Raw genomic sequence first — 3766 nt, forward strand, 5'->3', positions numbered from 1 at the left:
ATTACTATTATTATATAGTTATTACTAGTTATTACTACAAGTTACAACTTCAGTGAATGATACCTGACTGCCCTTTGCCTTTGGCATTGCTCTTACTTTGTCAGTTTTCTTCTACATGACTCTTTGGGGGTCTTGTACTTTGCAATGATGCACTTGTTTGAATAGGCCTTTAATGAAAACCAGGGAGACCATTAAAATCCCTGTCTCAGAGACATCACTGCCAATCACTCTGAAATAGAAATCATTCCTATTATTGTTCAAAGTACTGTTTATCCAAGAAGTAGAAACATTAAAACGTTTGGATGCCATAGGAGATTTATAAAAGATGATTAGTGTAACTATAGAAATCATATACTTCAATAAAATATATGATAAAGTCACCTTATGATGACTTTACCTGGGAGGTGATTGCATCTAATTTTAGCTGCCTTTTAATGGTGTTTAAAGCATATAGGTCAGTGTAGGATCTGCATATAATAAGGTGCCCTTGACGCTGGAGTGCAGGCTTAAATGTTTTGATCAAAATATGAACTAATTCCTCATGTTTTCATTTTGCTAGACACACACTGACATGCAGTGTATAGGATAAGCGCTGACTACTGTCTTTTTGTTTTGTATACATATATGGGCATTTATATTGCCACGCAGCTGGTACCATATACAATATGGGATATACCGAGCGTGGGCTTATTGCCAAGAAACTGGTACCAAATATAATATGGGATATACCAAGCGCGGGCTTATTTTTTCTCAACTTATTATGACTATAATATAAACACATACAAACTATAAATTAAACTTATATCAATAGCTCTAGGTATTTGTTTCCCTCATCTTCACTTTCTTGTTCCCAAGCTGTTAGTGTATTTTATTTGATTATTTTCCTTTTACATCCTTTTGCTTGTATTTACAAAAAATTAAACAAATTAAGAATATTTAAAACATCAATTTGTGCTCCATCCTCAGTGTATCTATCGCATAAAAACCTGTTATTTATGCTCAGGAATGTCAAAAGTTATGGTTTTTGGATTGAGCAAATTACCATGTGTTCTGTGATAGACAAGACTTCTTGTGAGAGAAGATTGGTAAGCAGTGTAAATTAATCCTTTGCACAAGAGAAGAGTTCCAGATCCACGTCCATATAATATCAAATTGTTATTGATTTTTAATCTATTTCACCCTAATTAATAGTTGATAATAGTACATTTCTAGATAGTGTGCTTAGTACGATGGGGTTGCTCTTTCAGAAGTATATAACATGCAAGAAAAGAAAAAAAGAAAGTAAAGTATATAACATACAAGAAAAGAAAAAATATAGCGAGTATCTTTTAAAGCGGGTATCTTTTTTCTTTTCTTGCGAGAGTAGATTGTCTGGGCATATGTTCGTATTGTCGCTACCAATAAATATTGAGCAATGCGATTAATGTGGTTCCAAAGCACGAAAAGATTTAATAGCAAAAGATAGCAGGATAACACCAAACCATGATGCTGCATAAAAAGTTATAACATAATTACAGGAAAGCATAACCGAATATATTACGCAAGTGCCCCATGGGTCCAAGTCCAGCTTCAGTCTTGATGTCTGCAATCAAAGAGATTTAATACTGGCCCAGGGACTCGCTTTTATATAGTTTGAGTTAACAAAAAAAAACAGTGATGATGTTACAATGTCCAGGGGTGAAGTCAGTCCAGTGCAATGCAGATCATAGGTCAGTTCAAAGGATTCCTTTCCAAGGGTGGGGGCAGCTCTCTCCAACAGCTGAGCACATGTAGTGCGTGAGGGAACCGACTAAGTCCAGTTTAATCCAATTTATAAACATGTGCTGCCTACAGTATTATAGAGTATCAATCTTATTTTATTAATAACTAGCGATCTCTAGGTGCGATTGCTACTCTGTTGACAACGCCATTCTAGTGGTGAAATGAGGAATGATTAAAGACCAAACACCATACATTTCTTAGGACCTGAACCATAAATGATGTAAATTTATCTTTGCTTAAATAACCTTTAAGTTTTACTAAGAAACTGATGTGATTTGGAACTTTATTAAATGTGTACTATTTACATCGTAAGTGTAAATGTAAGTGTGTGTTGTTTTCCCGTGCGATTGCGTTATTAACGGCAGTGTACTAATCACAATTTTAATCACTTAAGCCAACTTCATCCAAATATTTGATTTCCACAATGGACCAATATATCTTTATTTAAACCTGACAAGACATGTCCCATCACATTGCGTGGAGCTGCTTTCATGTCTTGTCTCATTTTGCTTCTGGCAACTTTTGGTGCTGCTTTTTGAGGACAAGCCCTCTTCATACACAGGCCACTTTTTACAGCAAAGAATTAATATACTTACATAGTAATATCAAAATATATACCGTATTTCCCCAATTATAAGACGCACCTTTATTGGGTCTAAAAAAAGGGAGCATCTTATATATTGCCAGCGCTATTTAAGTGAATGAAGACGGTGATCCCTGGTGTGAGGATAAGAGAGAGGAGTCCCCGCTGAACCGATCTGCGCTTTCTAGTGTAGGGAAAAGGACCTTCAGGTCCTTCAGGCGCCTCCCACTGTCTCTGATGTCTCGGGGCTGTCAGTCACGTGACCGGCAGCTCCGATGACCGCCGATAATTGAGCCCAGATGACCCCTGTGTGAGGATAAGAGAGAAGTCCCCGCTGAACAGATCTGCGCTTCCAAGTTTCAGGTAAAAGGACCTTCAGGCGCCTCCCACTGTCTCTGATGTCTCGGGGCTGTCAGTCACGTGACCGGCAGCTCCGATGACCGCCGATAATTGAGCCCAGATGACCCCTGGTGTGAGGATAAGAGAGAAGTCCCCACTGAACAGATCTGCGCTTCCAAGTTTCAGGTAAAAGGACCTTCAGGCGCCTCTCGCAGTCTCTGATGTCTCGGTGCTGTCAGTCACGTCACCGGCAGCTCAGATGACCGCCGATAATTGAGCCCAGCGTGTTTGTAGTATGGTATGTACCTTATACATGTCACTATGCTAGATGGGCTATTAGAATTAGACATGTTACCGTAGTTGGGCTGATTAGTAGTTAAACATCTTTAACATAACCATCACTCCATCCACTTTATGTAATACATCTTTTTTTTCATTTTGGGCCCCAAAATTAAGATGCGTCTTATACATGGGGAAATACGGTATATGTGGGTATTTTTCTGTGTGACCATTTTTCTTGTGGGCATTTTTCTGTGTGAGTTTTTTTTCCATGTGTGTATTTTTCCGTGTGAGCAATTTTACATGTGAGCATTTATGGTAGTGGAGTTTTATCAGTGAGAAGTTTTCCTGTGGGTTTTTTTCATAGAACTGGAGAGAAGCGCAGGGAGTCAGACACTGGTGAAGGAATCCTGTTGCTTTGACACTGATTCAGTGTTCAGAGCCAGTTTAATATAGAAGCAAACTAAAATTCCCTGCCCAGAATGCACATGATTGTGATGTCACCAGGAAGCCGCTTGGCCAGAAAACAGCCGGCGCAAGCTAAGAGGGAGGCAGCGGGATGGAGCCCGGAGCGGGGAGCAGGCAAGTGAATCCTTACAGTTAGCTACAATATAAGACAGTGAAAGTTCTACAGTAAAATAACGTTTTGTTATAGAGTATAATACGGCATCAGTACTTTCCTGTAATATATTGGCAGAACTATAGTATAATACAGTGATGGGCAAACTTTTTCAGGAGCGGGCCAAATAAAAAAGAAAAACTTTAGGTGGGCCAATATAATTTATTAAACAATTTCAAACATCG

The sequence above is a fragment of the Mixophyes fleayi genome, chromosome 11 (genome assembly GCF_038048845.1).
Source record: "Mixophyes fleayi isolate aMixFle1 chromosome 11, aMixFle1.hap1, whole genome shotgun sequence".
NCBI lineage: Eukaryota > Metazoa > Chordata > Amphibia > Anura > Limnodynastidae > Mixophyes > Mixophyes fleayi.